Source organism: Zonotrichia leucophrys, unplaced genomic scaffold, assembly GCF_028769735.1.
Source record: "Zonotrichia leucophrys gambelii isolate GWCS_2022_RI unplaced genomic scaffold, RI_Zleu_2.0 Scaffold_35_1530144, whole genome shotgun sequence".
Classification (NCBI taxonomy): Eukaryota; Metazoa; Chordata; class Aves; order Passeriformes; family Passerellidae; genus Zonotrichia; species Zonotrichia leucophrys.
The window spans coordinates 1,115,815-1,135,807 of NW_026992240.1; the positions used below are offsets into that span (position 1 = coordinate 1,115,815).

At 45.2% G+C, this 19,993-nt stretch overlaps 1 protein-coding gene across 2 annotated transcripts in view; it reads right to left on the reverse strand.

The window, feature by feature from the left end:
- Positions 1 to 19,993, reverse strand: part of LOC135460374 (transcription factor RFX3-like) — a 222,540-nt gene that overhangs the window by 171,925 nt on the left and 30,622 nt on the right. The gene's annotated exons all lie outside the window — the stretch shown is intronic.

Sequence of the window (19,993 nt, forward strand, 5' to 3'; positions counted from 1 at the left end):
CTCCCATTGTAGTGGAGAGCCAGGTGAACCCATGTAGTGGTTTAGGAATGGTACTCCCCAATTTAGTGTTCCCACTGAGACTCTCCAAACCACACTGCTGCTCATTTACTCCCCCTCCTCCCCCTCCCCATGGCCGGCTGGAGAGGAGAATTGGAGGCACAAAAGGTAAAGATCATTGTTGAGAGAGGAACAATTTACTGGAAACAGCAACCATATTAATAACAAAGTTATGCAAAAAGAGAGAATGATTCATATGCAAATAATGCTCACCATGGAGCCAGCAACAATAAACCACACCAATCATCTTCCCCTCACCACTTTTTCTCCACCAGAAGGAACCCCTTCTACCTGGAATAAAGAGCCCCTTCCCCCTGCTCCCAGCAATGAGGTGGTATTGAATAACTCACATGCACCCCACCCCAGCCACTGCAAAAAATTAACCCTGTCCTGGTTGGAACCAGAACAAGAAAACATGGAAACCCCCTGACAATAGATAATATCAAATCACTCTCTCTGCCAAACTACGTCGACCTAGGAAGAGACTCCCTTCCTCCCACCCCGATAATGACATGAGGTAGTATAGAATAACCTCCAGGTCCTAGCCATGCCACTCCTGGCCAGAACCAGGACAACCTGGAACCTTGTCAAGTAGCTAGTCAAAGGTCTGTTGAACAGGAAGGCTGGAAGCTGATCACTGTCCATACTCGAAGGGAGGCTCCTCTGCCTGAAAACTTGACAATGACAAGTAGGACTGGCACTTTTTACAACAGGTATGAAGCCCTGGAACCAGGACAGTACACTGATGAGGTGGAGGAAGGTCCTTCTGGGATAGAGGGGCCACCTAGGGCAACACAATCTACCCCCTGCATCATGACCACTGTAATATATGGTAGGGATTGTAATGGGTTTAAACTTTAAGTTTGTTCATCAAAGCTGACAAAGTTGCACCACCTCAATTTGTTTGCTTAAGTAAATTTCCAGACTTAAAAGGATAAGGAAGGTGAAACCAAAGACAATGTGTTTCACAAACATTTGTTTATCTGTTTAGTAAACTGTTAATATGGGTGGGGGGTTTGCTATGATTGATAGCACAGTATCAGCTTATCCACTCAGTAAACCTAAGATTACAGGAACTCAGCAGATTGAGCCTAAAATTCCAGGAATCAGACAAAGGAAAATACCAATCTTCATCTTCAGACCTCTGGGGGGTGGACTATGACCACCTAGACACAAAAGAAGAATACGCAGAGTACTACACACCAACCCGGAAACAGGACTGTATAAGAACTCCACGAAATATCAGAAGAGTGCGGCAGTGGTAGAGCGGAGACTCTCCTGTCGCCCAGCGCGCCTGGGGCGCTGACTTTGCCTATTATCGCTTGCTGTATCAATTAATAAATTTCATTTTATTTGGACTTATTAGTCGGTGATTAATTCCCCACCACAACTAACCTATAACAGGGATAATTCATGCTATTAATGTATGGTATAAAATACTGTGAAATCCAAACCATGTCTTTTGACCACCCCGGCCAGGAGCAGCTGTCTTATTTAGATTCAACTAGTTCCCAGACACAAGTTAAGATAATGATTGACGCCTTAACGTAAGAATAGAAGCTTCCAGGACGATGATCATTGGTTTCGTTGTCTGGAGCCATCCAAGAGCGATTCTCTATTCTCTCGCCTTGCCGATTGCATCTATCAAGATAGTCAATGGCGCCACCCTGATACATCGGAATACACAGCTCCTCCAAAGCCGATTGACAACGAAGGCACATGTGGACTTGGCCCTTGTCCACCTCTGCACATGGAAAGCAACAGCAATGCACATGAAGAGACACAAAGGAAATTTGGTCATCTTTGCCTTGGGCAGAATAAACTGTATAAAAACTTGCCATGTGAGGCAGCGAGTGTGAACCAAGGGGGAGACTCTGACACTCTGGAGGTCAGATCCAGGTTCACCCGGCATCGACCCCGGGCTCGACGCTCTATCTTTGGCTGTGGTGGTTTCAAAGACCAAACTTCGGTCTCGCAGACAAATTAATAAATCTTTGCTAAATTTTTGATAATTTTGGCTCACGATTTGATCATTTATAACAACCACCTCTGTTAAGAGAAGAAAGGTAGTTGTCATACATAACTCCCTTCTAAGAGGAACAGAGGGCCCCATATGCAGACCAGACACAACCCACAGGGAAGTCTGCTGTCTCCCAAGGGCTCGGGTAAGGAAAATTACTGGAAAACTCTCCAGTCTAATAAGGTCCTCTGATTATTACCTGTTATAGTTTCTTCAAGTCAGTAATGATAACAGAGAGAAGTCCAAGGTCAGTCAAAAGGGATTTCAGGGCCTAGGGACAACTCAACTAGTTCAAAGACTGGGAGCAAAGGTAGGATTTTCCTTGATCCTTCCAGTAGCAAGGTATAATATAGAAAGGAACAGGCAGATCCATCAGATCAACACATGGCTCCCAGGCTGGTGTCATTGGAAAAACATTGGGTTTTATGACCATAGGGTGATTACTCAACACCTGATCTACTGACACCTGATGAGATGCACGTATCTCAGAGGGGAAAAATTGTTCTAGCACAGGAACTAGTGAGGCATTAAACTAGATTGGAAGGGGAAAGGGATGAAACCAGGCTTGCCAGGGATAGACAGTGGGACAGTGTGCCAAAACATGACGAGGTGAGCACTAGTGGGATCCCTCAATCGACCAATTGGCTCCATAAGGTATCAGCTACAATAAACCACACCTGAAGTGTTTCTATACCAACGCATGAGGAACAAACAAGATGGGCTCAAAGCTTTGGCCTTGTGTTGATTTGATTTGGCACAGTCTGGTTTTTGGTAGCTGGGGGGGGGCACAGAAGTGGCTTCTGTGAGAAGCTGCTAGAAGGTTCCACCATGTCGGACAGAGCCAATCTCTGATGGCTCTGAAGATAGACATGCTGCTGGCCCAGTTAGCGAGGTTGGTAACACCTCTGTGATGAAATATTTAAGAAGAAAATCAAAACAGCGTGTGCATGTTTTTTTTTCCCAGGGGTGGCGAGGCACTGCCACCTGGGCCATCCCAGCACAGCCTGCAGTAATGGGCTGCTGCAGCTGCCACCATCCTGGCGTGGCCTGCGGTGACCCTTGCCTGCCTGGCTGCACCTAGCCAGCCGTGCTGCGGTCAGAAAGGCAGGGGCGGCAGGGGCTGCTTCTCCTTCCCAGCACCCCACATGAAGAGAGGTGTTAACTAGTGCCAGTGCCATGGCAGCTGCCACTACCCACTTGGTGGCAGTGGGGCCACATGGTTGGCAGCAAAAACATGGTGAGCAACTCTCCAGTGTGAAACCTAGACAAAATCAACCTCTCGGTGCTGAGGGATGCTGTAGGAATCTTTGAATTACTAGAACTTTTTGGCAATGGTACCTAAGAGCAGCAGATTTTCTTACAGCCAGAGAAGAAGAGAAAGTGAAGACATGAGGAAAAACAACATAACAGCACCAAGATCAGTGGAAAAGAAAGAGGGGGAAGAAATGCTCCAAGTGTCAGAGCCAAGATACCTCTGCAAACCATAATGAAGACCATGGTGAAATAAACTATCCCCCATAATCCATTAAGTCCATGGGGGATGCAGAAATTCACTCACAGCCCATGAGAGAAGTGCTCATGCCAGAGCGGGTAGATGCTAGAGAAAGCTGTGATCCAGTAGGAAACCCAAACAGAGAGAGAGAGAGAGACCCTGCTTCCAGGGATAGAGAGCCCTTGCTCCCAAACTAGCGCAGCCTATCCTTAAAAGACTGCACCCTGTGGATGAGTGACCCATGCCACAACAGTTTTGGAAAAACTGTTTGCCCATGGGAGGGAAGCCATGGTATACCAGAGAAAAGACTCCCCTCCCTGAGCGAACAAAAAGAAAATATCGAATGACAAACTAACCAAAAGCCCCATGCACTGTCTCCCTGCACTGTCAGTGAGAAAGAGAGAGGGGCTAGGAGGGAAAAAAAGTGTTTTAAAAAGCTTATTTTACTTCTCATTATCCTCCTCTGACTGTTAATAATAAACTTACCTTATACCTTTAAATTTGAACCTCCTTTGCCCCTGAAGTGTTTTTCTCCCAGTCCTTATCTCAACTCATGAGCCCTTTGTTAACTTTTTTTTTTCCCTCTCTCCTGCCCAACCAAAACAGAAGAGAATGAACAAATGACTTTTGTAGGTGCCTAGCATTTGATCAATAACAAGCCACGACAGCCCAGACCCAGAGATTTTACATCCTTGGCATAAGTGAAAGCTGGTGTGATGAGCCCTGTGACTGGAGTGCCATGTTGGACAGTTACAGGCACTTCAGGAGGGATAGGCAGGGCAGGCAAGGCAGGGGGGAGAGGGTGGAATTGTATGTATTAGAGGGGGTGGGACATATGGAGCTTACAGATGACAATAGTGCAGTTGAGAGCATCTGGGTAAGGATTAAGGGACAACCAATGCAGATGTGGAGAGATAGCTACGTGACAAAGGGCACATAGACATGCTCTGAGTAGCTGACCAAAAATTGGAAAAATACCGGACCCAGCTAATCTGACTCCCTGCACCTGCAAAAACACTGTAGCCTTGAAGCATATTACGATAACAAGACGCTGTAGTTGAGAGAGAGACATGAGAAAAAGAAGATGTAAGTCATAAGGAATGAGGAAGTAAGAGAGGAGCTGATATCTATAGTGTAACCAATAGATTGTTTAGCTTACAGAATATGTATGAGCTTATTACTTGTTGTGCATAAATGTCTGGTGCTCTCATCAATAAACGAAGCTTGCTGATCACTCATATTGAGCATCCGAGTTCTCCCTCACTGCGACAAGCAGATGTCATTGTGGGAGTCTAGTATAGATCTCCTAGCCAGGACAATGAATACCAATGAATTATCCTTTGAGGAACTAAGAAACCTCTAAATCAACTGCCCTTGTCTTTATGAAGGAATTCAACATGCTTTATGTTAACTGGGAACACCACATAGATGATACAAACAAGTCCAGAAGATTCCTAAGAAACCTGGATGACAAATTTATGGAACAAGTACTAAGAGAGCTGAATAGGAAAGATGCCCGCCTTGATTTGTTGCTTGTCAACAGAGAGGGTCTTGTGAGAGAAGTGGAGATTGGCAGCTGTCTTGGCCACAGCAACCACAAAGCAATCAAGTTTAAAATCTCTGTTGACAGAAGGAAAAGTGCCAGCAAAACCTCAACTCTGGACATGACGAGAGCAGACTTCAGGCTGCTCAGGGAATTAGTGAGTAAGGTCCCCATGGAAAATGCTTTTGAAGGTGCTGGGTCCATCGGTGCTGGTCACTTTTAAACACCACCTGTTAAGGGCACAGAGGCAGGCAATTCCCAAATGTCAGAAGTCAAGCAGGTCAGGCAGAATGCTTGGTTGGCTGAGCAGGGAACTTCCTCTGGAACTAAGGCCAAAAAGTAAGGTATATGCCAAGTGGAAGCAACATCAGGTGACATGGGAAGAATAAAAGGGGGATGTTCACCACTGTAGGGAGATATGTGCAACCAAAGCTCAGTTGGAGTCGAAGCTGCCAGAACTGTGGGGGACAATAAATGTTTTTTTTTAAATGCATTAGCGGCAATAGGCAGTGCAGAAATTACATCAGCCCATTACAGGATGAGGACGATCACCTCACAAACAGGGACATGGACAAGACAGATATGTTTAATGCTTTCTTTGCCTCTGTCTACAACACCAATGATAGACTAACAGGGTCCTAGTTCCCTGAGCTGGAGGACCATGGCTGTGAGAATTATCAACTCCCAGTTGACCCTGAAGTTTTGAAGGACTTGATGTTCCAGCAGGATCCTAATCAATTTATGAGGCCTGATGGGATTCATACAAGAATGCAGGAATATGTCCCTTGTTGACAGTGACCAAATTATTCTTTGCTTAAAAAGGCAAAAAGTTCAGAAGTTTCTCTCCTCAATTTGGTAAAAAGACACCTCATAGGACCTTTGGGACTTCATCTCAACCCTGGGGCTGCCCAACTGGACAGAGGCCAAAAGGTCCCACCTAAGTAATTCACTAGAAAAAGAAGAGAACAATGGAAATAATCGCTTTTGTGGGATGTTTTTAGCAGAAGCAAGAACCTCTTGCTGCTGGCTCGGTTTTTCTCTTTAAGAGCTTTGTTATTTTGCCTTTTATTAAAACTTTTTCTGTTTCCAACACCACCTCAGAAGCCATCCTGCTAATTTTATGCCATTCGGGGTAGCTGGGCTATCTTGGGTGTGATAAGTTCTCTGACAGCTCATAAAACCTGACTCGAGGAGAAACCTATCACTTGGTGACCAAACTGGTGATTTCTCATATTGAGAGACATAGTTCGGGAATTTTTGATTGGCCCTCGATCAAAATAGGACATTTTTTCCTTGGTCTTGCGTTTTGGGGAGTGCAGGCCTGCGACTGGGTTTTTGTGGCACCAGAGAAAAAAAAATCCAGGTTACAGAGGATCTGAGGCTATTGGAGGGGATCACACAGATCAAAGCCTTATAGCCGGTGGCAGGAGGCTGAAAACAGGGACAGGCTGGAAAACGTACAGCGAAAGTCTAAGTACCCCTTCAGAGAGAGCTGCTATTGTTTTAGCTAAGACTGCCAGACACCGCTGCGTTTCCAGACCCGGGGAGTTCAGACCAAGGACGATAGCTGCTCTGAAAACCATCTTTTGGTGAGTAAGAATATGGGGAACAAGCTATCTATAGTAGAGCAGGATCTTTATTTTTATTTGAACAGCAAATTAGAAATTCATGATGTAAAATTTGAGAAGAAATAGCTTTAAAAACTCATCAGATGGGTCTTCACAGAATTCCTGACCATAAATACATCTGAGACGCTTACTCTAAAGTTCTGGGATGCTGTGGGACTTAGATTATACAGTTTAGAAAAGAATAAGAAGTCCAGCCTAAAACTACGTCCAATATTTCAGTGTTACAATTTGTAACATTGGAGAGTGAAAAGCAAGCTAGAGAGAGCCACAAAACACCTCAGAGCATAGAGAGAGCCGACCGCAGGATGCAGAAGAAAGAAAGGAGGGTGGGCAGAGATTCTGAGACCCCAACCCTGTCCCCAATTCACCCTGAAGCCCACTGAACCTGGGAGGGAGGGCTGAAGACGGCGTGGCCAGCTGCTCCCTGTCCCACCCCCCCTCCCCCTCTGCCGCGAGGGAAACAGACTGACCCCGGCCAGGCCAGTCTGCAACCCGTCTCTCCTAACCTCTCCCCTCGGTTTCCTCTCAAAAGTAACCTCAGACGCACTAAATTGGTGAATTTTGGCAGTACAATTGAAAAAAGCCGAGCTGAACCCATGCTCTGTGAGGACGATTGCCCATGTACCCAGTGCCATGTTTCGGAGCTGCCAAGGTCTGCCCTTCGCGGGCGTGTTCCATCCTCCTCTGACTCACAGAATTCGCTTCCCAATTCGTCAGTAAACTCTTGCCCATCAGACGCGGGACACTCCCCTTTTGTGGGCAGAGCCCGGTCTACCTCCCTGCCCGGTCTACCTCCCTGCCCCTACTCCCCGCCCACATCCCTGGACGGCGCGCCCTCACCATGCCTACCGTGGGAACCGGATGTGACCTCCCAGAAGTGACACCACCCCATCCAAAATGGCGGTAGCCATATCGGGAGAAGCCCTGATCCCAAACAGGAGATATTCACACTACCTCCGGGGCAGCCCCCCCTAAATCTGATGACAAGTTTTATACATCAGGAGGTACAGATACCTGGCAGAGAATAAGAAGGGACGCAGTCCAGGATGGAGAATGGCACATTGCCTCTAAGATATCCGTGTTTCCAGTCCGACATAATGTCGGGGGTAGGGGAGGACCACAGTGGGAACAAATAAGCTTTGCAGAAATAAAAGAAATTTGCAAAACGGCAAGATCGTATGGGAGGGAATCAGCATATTTCTGAGGTTTACTACAAGTTACCTTTTTAGCCAATGTATTCACCCCTCATGACCTAAGACAGCTTTGTACATCTTTGCTGTCTCCGACAGAGTATTCTCTGTGGGAACTGGCATGGAAGTGTTTACTAAATGACCATTTAAGAGGTTATACAAGAACTACAGCCACTGCAAATATAACTTGTGAAAAATGCATGTATTTTATGATTGGCTTTTCGCAAATATTAAAATGAGTATTATATGTGTTGTGTTAGAAAATAATGCTATATTAATTTTCTTAAGTACTGTGTTGAATATAGTTTTAGGTTATAAAAATTGTTAAAATAGAAACTATGCTATGTAAGATGCTTTGTTTAACAGAAAGGGCTAGCAGCGAGATAGCAGCCACAGGACACCTAAATCTTTCAGAGAAAGGGAATTTATTGCCTTTTTATCAGAAGAAACGAACTTCTTCCCGCCTTGGAGGCGCTGTTAGGATTAGAAGGAAGAAGTTGACACTGACCAGACAGAATCCTGTGTTTGAATGGAATTTATGCATCATGTATGAATTGTATGAATATGCAACGGGCTATTGTTCTTAAGGATTAATCCTTTGTTAACGGGGGTCCTTTTTTGGGCTCCTGATGCCCAGAAAGAGGTACCCGGATGTCTGTAACTCTTTTTTTTTATTGTCTCATATTGTCCTAATTCAATTTGTCCAAATTGTTATTCCTCTAATTGTGTTACTATTCTTTTTAACCATTTTATTACTATGAAACTTTTAAAAATTTTAAAAACAAGTGATTGGTGTTTTTCACATAACTCTAGATCAGCTTGCTGGGGAAGGAGCCTATATAGATCCACAAAGACAGGCAAGGGCTCTTAATAGACCAATCCTTCAGGATATTAAGGAAGCAGCAAGGACTGCCCTGCTTCAGGTGCCTGACAGGAATAAACCAGAATTAGACGTCACAGAAATAAAACAAGGGATGGATGAGCCATACATTAAGTTTTTGGACCGCTTAAAATTGGCATTGGATAAGCAAATTCCCATAGATCGTGCCAGACAAGAGATATTAAAACTGTTTGCAATCTCTAATGCAAATCCAAGCTGCAGAAAAATATTATGTGCATTGCCAGGAGACCCCGAGCCTACCTTAACACAGCTAGTGGAGGCTTGCAATCGCCTTGGTACCCCTGAACATGCAGCAGCCATTGTCCTGGATTGCCAAGCAAATTGTGTTCTATTTGCCATCTGTATGGCAGTTGTCTTCTGTTAAGTGGGCAGTTTTCCTTATCTCTTCCACAACCACTCTTCCCTCAGGGGAGACATCTGCTGATAACAGGCTATTCAATGTCACTGCATGACTGATAAGAACTATAGCATCCCATTGCAAGATGCTCCGCCCAGAGGGAAAAGCCAATTATTCCTACCCAGATATAATCTTGAGATTCTGGAACACCAGCACGGCTTTCTCCACTGGATTTCCCCAGAGGAACAGCTGCCTCTTCCACTGGATCTTCAGAGGAAGAATACACCCTTGTCTACAGGATCTACAGGATCACTGCTCCAACAGAACCACACTTGACACTCCAGGAGGACTGCAGCCACAATTCCAATCGGACTGCTACCAACACTCTGACCAACAGGGTGTCAGGTTGTATTCTGACTCTGTCAGTGTGGGTTTGGTTTACTGCATTGTTTATTTAATCTTTTTATTTTCTTCCCTAGTGAAGAACCGTTATTCCTGCTCCCATATTTTTTGTCTGAGAGCTCCCTTAATTTAAAATGTACAGCAATTCAGAGGGAGGGGGTTTACATTTTCCATTTCAGGGGCGGCTCCTGCCTTCCTTAGCAGACACCTGTCTTTCGAAACCAAGACAGCCATGCAGGCAGAGGTCATAGCTAATGCCATCACACCTGCACAGGAAAACACCCTAAAGCAGCAGGAAAAAGCTGTAGAAATTTAAACACAAACCCTAGCAGAAGCTCTAACAGCATTTAAAGGGGCAATTGAAAACCAACAGATTCCAAAGGATACATGCTATTCCTGTGGTCAAAAAGGGCATTATAAGAGAGAATGTCCAAGAATACGAAGGAGGCTGCCTCCAAAAAACAGTGGATACAGAGTCCCTGTCAAAATACTAACAGTTTTTACCCAGTACAGGGTTGTCCATGCCATCTTCCAGGAAACTTGTAGCTGAGCACGGTTCAGTGGCGTGCAAGGACACAAGAACCACTGTATCACAGGCAAGAAACCACCACAGGCCACCAAGTACAGAACTGCAGCAGTTCTTTGCAGGACTATCAAGCACAATGTCCCCAGGTACCAGACTGGAGCTGTCTACAGCCCAGTCAGTAATGCTAACAAATGCCATTGCTCACACAATATCCACAGGACAGCTGGGCCCTGAACCACAACCACATCAGTTCTTAATAGTGAGAGTGAACAGATCTCGTGCAGAAGGTTTCTATATCATTCCAACTGTGTTATCTGTCACCTGTTCATAGGAAATCACTGTATTAGCTTTATGCCCAGACCCTCCATGTTTTCTACCTAAAGGACTAACCATAGTGCAAGCTTTTCTCCTACCTGAGTCACAGAACAACACATCCCTCATAGCTTTGACCAGGCACATCAGCCACAGGCGGCCTCAACTCACCTGAGTTCCGAAGCATCTTGGGGAAACCATCACCCTTGTCAGCCTGATAGATACCAGAGCAGACATCACTCTGATATTGAAATCGAAATGGCCACCGGACTGGACCATTGTACCCATTCTGGACCAACTGGCAGGTACTGGTGGTCACTGTGAAAGCTTTCATAACTTGCACTCTGTCACATTTGAGGGACCTGAAGGTCATGTTGCCACCACAAAATCATTCATAGTTGGGGCAGATATAGTTCTTTGGGGAAGAGACATTCTCTCTCAATGGAGTCTGAGAATAGAAACCAATTTTTAACAAGGGCTGTTGATGGACATAACACTATAAAACTCACATGAACATCCAATACACCTGTCTGGGTCAGCCAATGGCCCTAACCTGTGGTAGATAGGGACAGGCGATCGGAAGATCACGCGATGTGACGGAAAGCGGCAGGATTCCTTTTCCCCTAGTCCCCTGAGATAAGAGATCACCCTAGGAATGTAACTAGGAATGTAGCCCCCCTAACGATAGTAGTGCTAGTAACTTTCCACTCCTTACTAACCATAGATAGTACTGCAGACCCCCTCTGACGTAGAGAAGCCCCTTAGACTATAAAACCCCATGAGAAGAGACAATAAAGGCCTTTGACCGTCTACCACATTGGTATCTGCATGTTCCTTGGCCTGAGTGAACCTGGTGAGTTTGGGTCACCGTGCTGCTCCTCGAAACCAGGTCGCCTTGCCTTATATCAGAAGGCAACACTAAACAGAAGAGAAACTTGCTGCATTAGAGCGGTTGGTACAGGAACAGTTAAATAAAGGTTGCCTAACTCCAACTACCAGCCCCTGGAACACTCCATTTTTTAAATTAAAAAGCCAAACAGTGGGAAGTAGAGGTTATTGCAGGATCTCAAAAAGGTTAACAAAATGATTCAAGAAATGGGTTTTTTACAACCAGGTTTACCTTGTCCCGTTATGATTCCAAAGGATTGGAAGTTAACTGTTATTGATTTAAAAGACTGTTTTTTAAAGATTCATTTGCATCCAGATGACGCACCACAATTTGCCTTTTCCATCCCATCAATAAATCAGCAGGCCTATTTAAATATACCATTGGCTCATACTTCCTCAAGGTATGCAAAATTCTCTGAGTATATGCTAATGATATGTAGCAAAAGTACTTTCCTCAGTTTGTGTACACTACCCAAATTCCCTCATCTTGCATTACATGGATGATATTTTGGTAGCAGCAAAGGACCAAGCATCAATGCAGGAGACAACAGATCGGGTCATCTCAGCAGTGCAGAAAGCAGGACTCACAATAGAGAAGGAAAAAAATACAGACACTCCCTCCCTGGAAATATTTAGGATACAGAATCACAGAACAAACAGTAACTCCACAACCACTGCAGCTAAAGAGAAATCCAAAACAACTGAATGAAGTACAGCAACTGGTAGGGACTCTGAACTGGCTTCATCCCCTCCTAGGCATCTCAAACCAGGACTTAGACCTTCTGTCTGATCTATTGAAAGGAGACACAGCTTTAAACTCACCACAAGAATTCAACAATGAAGCCCACAATGCTTTAGATAAAGTGATGCGAAGCCATCCAATCATGCCAGGCTCACCCATATAATTCTAACTTGTCTTTTTTGTTTGCAGTTTTACGGGAGAGTCCACACCTTCCCAGTCTAATATTCCAGTGAGATCTAGAGAAGGATCACCTGATAATCTTAGAATGGGTTTTCCTATCTCGTCAACTGGGTAAAACTATAACAGCTTGCCCTGAAATTATATCACAATTGATTATAAAGTCTAGATCCCAAATGTTTTCCCTTTCAGGAAAGGATTTTGCAGAAATCTTTCTGCCTGTCATATCCATCTCTTTGGAATGGTTAATTCAAAATTTAGAGGTTATGCAATTTTCCCTAGAAAATGCTACAGGGAAAATATCAGTCAATTGTCCCAAACATGAGCTACTAAATTAACCTTTAAAATTAATTCATAAGCCCTTAAGAAGTCATGTGCCTCTAGATTCAATCACATTTTTTACAGACAGTTCAGGGAAGTCAAAAAAATCTGTGATTGCTTGGCAAAATCCAGAGACCAAAAAATGGGAATCAGATATTGAAGAAGTAGACGGTTCTTCACAAATAATAGAATTAACGGCAGTTGTGTGAGTCTTTTCAAAATTCACGTTTCCTTTTAATTTAGTAATGGATTAATTCTATGTTGCAGGTGTAGTGGAGAGAGCAGAAGGGTCTCTGCTAAAAGAAGTTTCCAATGACCAGCTACACGGTGTGCTCAAGAAATTAATCTTCCTTCTTTCTATTTGACAGGAACCTTACTTCGTAATGCACATTTGTTCACATTCTTCACTTCCAGGTTTCTTAGCAGAAGGCAATGCCATGGCTGATTTTTTAGCCATGTCAATACAGAATACACTTCCCAATGTTATCGAACAAGCCAGAATGAGCCATGCCTTCTATCATCAAAATGCACCTGCTCTAGTAAGAATGTTTAACATCTCTCAGAACCAGACGATTGTTCAATCATGTCCAGATTGCCAAAAATTAGCCATACCAGCAATAGCAACAGGGGTTAACCCTTGAGGCTTAAATAGCCTGCAGATATGGCAAACTGACGTAACTCAATATCAGTCATTTGCACGGTTCAAACATATACACTTATCAATAGATACATTCTCAGGAACAATTTTCACTTCCGCACATCAAGGAGAAAAGAGTAGAGATGTAATTAAACATTTCTTACAAGCATTTGCCTCTGTAGGCATTCCTCAAGAAGTTAAAAAGGACAAGGGACCAGCCTGTGTTTCTAACAAACTGCAGGAGTTTTTCAAAACCTGGGGTATCAAACACACCACAGCTATTCACAGCTATTCCACATTCTTCCACAAACCAATCTATTGTAGAAAGAGCACACGGATCTCTGAAAATGATCATTGAAAGGCAAAAGGGAGGGACAGAAGTGCTGTCTACCATAAGAGAGGCTGAATAAAGCTATATATGTTTCTAATTTCTTAAATAATTCTTTTATGGAGCAAGTACCACCGATTTTCAGACATTTCAGCAATACCAGTCAAGTGAAACTCAAGGAAAGGCCACCAGTCTTCCTCAAGGATCCAGAGACAGGACAAAGTTCAGGACCCCATCCTCTTGTGACATGGGGGAGGGGGTTTGCATGCATTTCTACAAATGCAGGTCTTCAATGGGTCCCTGCAAAAAATGTCAAACAACAGGTACAACTGATCCAAGAGCAGCTGAAGACGCCAGAAGAAGAACACACAAATAACTGAGCGACAGCTGACCATATTCAAATGTGAAGATATTTCTTAAAGTATAGACTGTGTTTTCTAAGTTTGCACTAGTTGAAATTGTTTTAAAAATAGTTTTGCACTGAAAAAGGTTCTGTAAATTACTGCTGTTGTGTTAAAAAGTTATTAACCTACCTTCGAAACATATGTTAAAAATGCTTTGAAGTTCTATATGTTCAAATCATATATAGCCAGAAATTTGAGTCTTGCCTGGGAAAACACTTCACCAAAGTTAAGATAGAAGAATAGTTTACAAGCAATAAAAATTATAACCAAATTTAAAAATTATTAGCATAACTACAAATTGTCAACAAGGGTGAGACTTTTTCAGATCATGTTCCTTTCTCTTTCCTTTATATATATATAGAAAGGGTGAGATGTAGCAATGTGCCCCCTGTTAATGGTGACCAAATTATTCTTTGTTTAAAAGGCAAAAAGCCCAGAAGTTTCTCTCCTCAATTTGGTAAAAAGACACCTCATAGGACCTTTGGGACTTGACCTCAACCCTGGGGCTGCCCAATTGTACAGAGGCCAAAAGGTCCCACCTAAGTACTTCACTAGAAAAAGAAAAGAACAATGGAAATAATCGCTTTTGTGGGGTGTTTTAGCAGAAACAAGAACCTCTTGCCCCTGGCTCAATTTTTCTCTTTAAGAGCTTTGTTATTTTGCCTTTTTTTAAAACTTTTTCTGTTTCCAACACCACCTCAGAAGCCATCCTACTAATTTTATACCATTCGGGGTAGCTGGGCTATCTCAGGTGTGATAAGTTCTCTGAGAGCTCATAAAACCTGGCTTGAGGAAAAACTTATCACAAGAATCCTCAAAGAGCTGGCTGATGTCATTACAAGGCATCTCTTGAGGATTTTTGAATGGTCTTGTGAATCTGGAGAGGTTCCAGTTGACTGAAAGCTGGCAAATATTGTCCCGATTTAAAAAAAAAACCAAGAAGGATGACCCTGGAAACTACGAGCCTGTTAGTCTCACTTTGATGCCTGGTAAGGTTATGGAGAAGATTATTCTGGGCGTTATTGAAAACCGCTTGAAAGACAATGCAGTCATTGGTCAAGCCAGCATGGCTTTGTGAGGGGAAAGTCCTGCTCATCAAACCTCATTTCCTTTTATGGCAAGGTAACTCACCTTGTTGGTCAAGGAAAGCCACCTGATGTAATCTTTTTGGACTCCAGCACAGCTTTCGAAAGTCTCATAGTATCCCTCTGGGCAAAATGTCCAGCCCACAGCTGCATAAACACATCATGTGATAGATAAACAACTGGCTCATGGGTCAGGCCCAAAGGGTTCTAGTGAATGGGGTGACATCAGACTGGAAAAGGTATGCTAAGCAAGTTTGCAGATGATACAAAATTGGGAAGTCTTGACTCCCTCAAAGGCAGAGAGGCCCTGCAGAAAGACCTTGATAAATTGGAGGGCTGGGCAATCACCAACCATACAAAGTTTAACAAGAGCAAGCGCCTGGGACAGGGCAACCTTGGATATATGTAGAGACTAGGAAACGAGATGCTGGAAAACAGCGCCACAGAAAAGGACCTGGGAGTCTGTTGGGAGGAAAGGGTTAAAACTGGAATATTTGACAAGGAGGGAATAATTTCACTAAAAGTAACCTTGAAAGCTCTACTTATTATGCCTAGTGTTGTTTCTCCTCTGCCTGTTTTGAGAAGTAGAATTCCTGTGTAGAGATAACACACTCTCACAGACATGCTTGAGCCTCCTGCTGGGAGAGAGAGAGATATCATAAAAGCACAGCCTTGTGATAAACTGTGCATGCCCAAAGCCTTTTGATATATTGAGGGCAGCAGCTGCCCCGCCCTTCCCCCCCCCCACTGCTGTCCACTATAATGAACTAAGCTTAACAGAGCCAGTGTCCCTGTGTGTCTCTGCTGCCCAGTGTTGTTAGTGAGGTAATGAAATAAAGTTGTTTTGATGGTCACCTTGGTTACCTGTATGTGTCAATTCACACAGGGTCCTCGTTGATGGCAAGTTGAATATAAGTCAACAGTGTGCCCTGGCAGCCAGGAGGGCCAACCATGTCCTGGGGTGCATCAAGCACAGCATTGCCAGCCAGTTACTAGAGGGGATTGCCCTGCTCTTTTCTGCACTGGGGTGGCCTCACCTTGAGTCCTGGGGGAAGTTTTGGGTGCCACAATATAAGAAAGATATTAACCTATTGGAGAGCATCCAAAGGAGGGTTTTGAAGATGGTGAAGGGCCTAGGAGGTTAAGCCATATGAGGAGTGGCTGAGGTTGCTTGGTCTGTTCAGCCTGAAGGAGACTGAGGGGAGATCTCATTGCATTCTCCAGCTTCCTTGTGAGGGGAAGAGGAGGGGCAGACACTGATCTCTTCTCTGGTGCACAGTGACAGGACCTGAGGGAATGGCTTGAAGTTGTGTCAGGGGAGGTTTAGGTTGGATATTAGGAAAAGGTTCTTCTCCCAGAGGGTGGATGAGCACTGGAACAGGGTCCCCAGTAAACGTGGTGAGAGCACCAAGCCTGACTGAGTTCAAGAAGCATTTGAACAACACTTTCAGGCACATGGTGGGATTCTTGGGGCTATCCTGTGCAGGGCAAGGAGCTGGACTTTAATGATCCTTGTGGGTCCCTTCCAACTTAGGATGTTCTATGATTCTATGATGGTGGAGAGAGTTTCATGCTATAAAAGATGAGAAAGGTGAGAGCAACTTGACAGAGTAGAGACACAAGGGAGATGAGAGACAAGGAGGGGCAAGAGAACTGCGATGTGAGGCAAGAAGTATGGGGGGGATGAGAGGTGGGACGTGAGAAATGTGACAAGAGACAAAATATGAGACATGCCATGAGAGTCAAGAGGAAATGAGAGATGGGAGAAAGAAGAAAAGTGGAGGTGAGTAATGAGAAGGGAGACAGAGAGTCAAGAGGTTAGAGGCTAGAGATGAGAGAGCTGGAACAGGAAACCAGATGAGGGACAAGCCAACAGAGAGAAGAGAAGAGATGAGAAGAGGGAGACCAGGCAAGACAGGTAAGAGAGACTGGATCATATAGGAGCAGTGAGATGAGAGAAATGAGAGACCTGACAAGATGAGAGTGAGCAGCTGTGTGGTGTTAAGGTGCCTGTGCGGTTAAATCACAATAGCCCTTTTTGGTGCCTGTATTGGGTTTACATGGCAAGCGGGAGGGCTGCGGGGTGGGAGGGCTGCGGGACAGGGATGGGGACGGGGGGGGACTTCTGTGAGAAGAAATTAGAAACTGGCCCCATGTTTGACAGTCAGTTTTAGGAAGTTTGTGGTGCTTCTGTGATAACATCTGACATCTGCTGGAGGAACACCACCACAAGGTACAAACAATCCAGGAGGTTCTTGGAAAGCATAGACAATAACTTTCTGATACAGGTGATAGAAGAGCCAATGAGGAATGGTGTGCTGTTGCACCTTATACTGACTAACAAGGAAGGTCTGGTTGGAGATGTGAAGGTTGGAAGCAGTCTTGGCTACAGTGACCATGAGATCATGGAATTCAGTATTGTGTGAAGATGAAGCAGGACAATGAGTAAGATCACAACAGTGAACTACAGGAGAGCTAACTTTGGCCCCTTCAGGGACCTTCTTGGAAGAATCCTATAGGAATGTGCCCCAGAGGAAAGAGGGGTTACAAGAGAACTGGTCAATATTCAAGCACCACTTCCTCCAGGCTCAAGAATGGTGCATTGCCATGGGTAAGAAATTGAGCAAAAGGGGCAGGAGATCTGCACAGATTAACAAGGAACTGTTAAAACTCAGACATAAGCAGGAGATACATGAGGTGGAAGCAGGGACAGGCCACCTGGGATGAATACAGGGATGTTGTCAAAGTATGCAGAAATGCAGCAAGGAAGGCCAAGGCCCATCTGAAATTAAATCTGGCTAAGGATGGCATGGATAACAAGAAGGGCTTCTTCAAATGCATCAATAACAAAAGGAATACCAGGGAAAATGTGAGCCTGCAACTGAATGGAACAGGGACCCTCTGCAACAGAAGTTGTAGAGAAGGCTGAGATACTGAACTCCTTTGCTTCAGTCTTCACTGCCAAGGCGAATCCTCAGGAATTCCTGACCCAGGAGACCAGGGAGAAGGTCAGGAGAAAGGAAAACTTTCCCTTGGTTGAGAAGGATTGGGTTAGAGACCATTTAGTCAAACTTGACATCCACAAGTCCATGGGCCCTGATAGAATGTACTCATGAGCGCTGAGGGAACTGGTGGACATCATTGCTAGGCCACTCACAATCATCTTTGAAAGGTTGTGGAGATCAGGAGAGGTACCTGAAGACTGGAAGAAAGTAAATGTCACCCCAGATTTCAAAAAGGGCAAGAGGGAGGACACAGGGAACTACAGCCTGACCTCAGTCTCTGGCAAGATGATGGAGCAGCTCATCCTGGAGGCCACCTCCAAGAACATGGAAGACAAGAAGGTGATCAGGAGTAGTCAACATGGATTTAACAAGGGGCCATCTTGCTTAACCAGCCTGATTGCTTTCTACGATGAGACAACTGGCTGAATAGATGTGAGGAAAGGGATGGATATTGTCTACCTGGAGTTCAACAAGGCTTTTGACACTGTCTTTCATTATATCCTCATAGGAAATCTCAGGAAATATGGTCTGGATTAGTACATGGTGAGGTGGATTGAGAATTGGCTGAATGGCAGGTCTCAGAAGGTTGTGATCAGTGACCCAGAGTCTAGTTGGAAGCCTATAACTACTGGTGTCCCCCAAGGGTCAATACTGAGTCTAGTATTGTTTGACTTATTCATCAATTGCTGTATTGCACTAAATAGCACTAAATAGTTATTTGGTTATTTGCACTGGGTGTTTGGTAATTTGCACTGGTCGCATGATTTGTATCCTATCATCACGTGGTCTTCCCCTTTCTCCCCCTTAAGTGTCAGTGTTGGTGGTCTCTTCCTGGTTTACCCCTCCCTTCGCCCCTCCTCACTTGTATCCCATTGGCTGTTGCCCCCTTTCTCAGCCCCCTTTCTCCGCCTCAGCTCAAAAGGCCCCCCCCCGCCCCCACCCCCCAGAGAAGGCCACTCCCTCTCTTCCACCTGGGAAGTCACCTGGACAACTTGGTGTCTTCTATTTATGAAATAGGACCTAATCCCCACATGGAGAAGAGCGCCTCTTTTGCCTTTTGTCCTATGTAAGATGGTGTGGGCTGGGCTCCATAGCTAGCCGGATTGGACCCAAACAGCCCGCCAGGCATGAATTCTCGCAGCTGGCGCCCACGTGTTCGTCTCCCATGTAGTCTGAGACACTTCGCTGAAGCTGGCAATCCAGGTATGAATTTTCATAAGCTTTTGGGACTTCCAGCTTCCTCTGACTTCTTCTCCGCTTTTTGGACGGCACAGAGTCACAAGGGTGGAATCGGCAGCCCGTCCAGCCCAGGGCAAACCAATCTCACGATGAAGACTTCGTTTCATCGTTCCAGCCAACCAAGGTCCCTAGGAGGGGTAAATTAACCCCAGAGAGTGGTAGTGGGACTCCAGGGTTGCCCCCAAGGGGTAGGGGTTAGTTCCCGGTGCAGAGGAAAGGTCTGGCCCCGAGTATGAGGGTTTGTGTATCCTGCGGTTTTTGCTGGCTTGCGCAGTGCTTGTTTGTGCGGTCTCAATGCGTGTGGAGCAGCTCTGAGCTCCACAGTTAGCGGTGGAGTGGCTCCCGGGCTGTGGGCAGCAGCAGCGCACAGTTCTGGGCAATGCGCGACTCCAAAGTTTGGTTTCTCATGGCTGGTTTCAGAAACGCAGCTGTTTTGACACTGCAGCAGGAAAGCAGGTGGCGGCGGAAGCCGCGGCTTGGGTTTTTGCTGCGAGCGGATGCACGCAGGTGGAGGCGGACCCCAGCAAGGGGTGGGGGGACCGGCACGCGCCGCACCGATCCCGGCGCAGGGGCCACATGGCTTGGAGCAACATGGCAGCTGCCGCCCGCCATTTTAAAATCCGCATGGCTTGCACGCAGGCGTTTTCGTTCCTCCCTCAGAGGTGGGGAAGGGGAAAGCTTCCTGGACCCTTTCCCAGATTGGCTGTGGACAGAGTGCTTTCAGTTTTCTGTTTGTGCTTGTATAGAAGGTAGATTCCA